This window comes from Eimeria mitis, genomic scaffold (genome assembly GCF_000499745.2).
Source record: "Eimeria mitis Houghton genomic scaffold, Emh_scaff404, whole genome shotgun sequence".
NCBI classification, from domain to species: Eukaryota; Apicomplexa; class Conoidasida; order Eucoccidiorida; family Eimeriidae; genus Eimeria; species Eimeria mitis.
Window position 1 is genome coordinate 11,551 of NW_013572372.1, and position 241 is coordinate 11,791.

The window sequence follows — 241 nt, forward strand, 5'->3', positions numbered from 1 at the left end:
TGTAGTGCGCTAGCACTACAAGCAAGCGCTGATACTATGTACTAAATTAGCAACCATAAGCACTATGAGATAGTATAAGTGAAACCTAAATTACGAATATAAGCTAATTTAGACTAGAGGGACGAATAGAGCTGAACCACTGTTAGCGTATCAGGCTTATAGAAAGGAGGAGGAGCCGGTGCAGCGTTGCCAGGGTCGACTGTCCCCGCGACTAGCGACCCGCCGAGGGATTGCTAGCGGA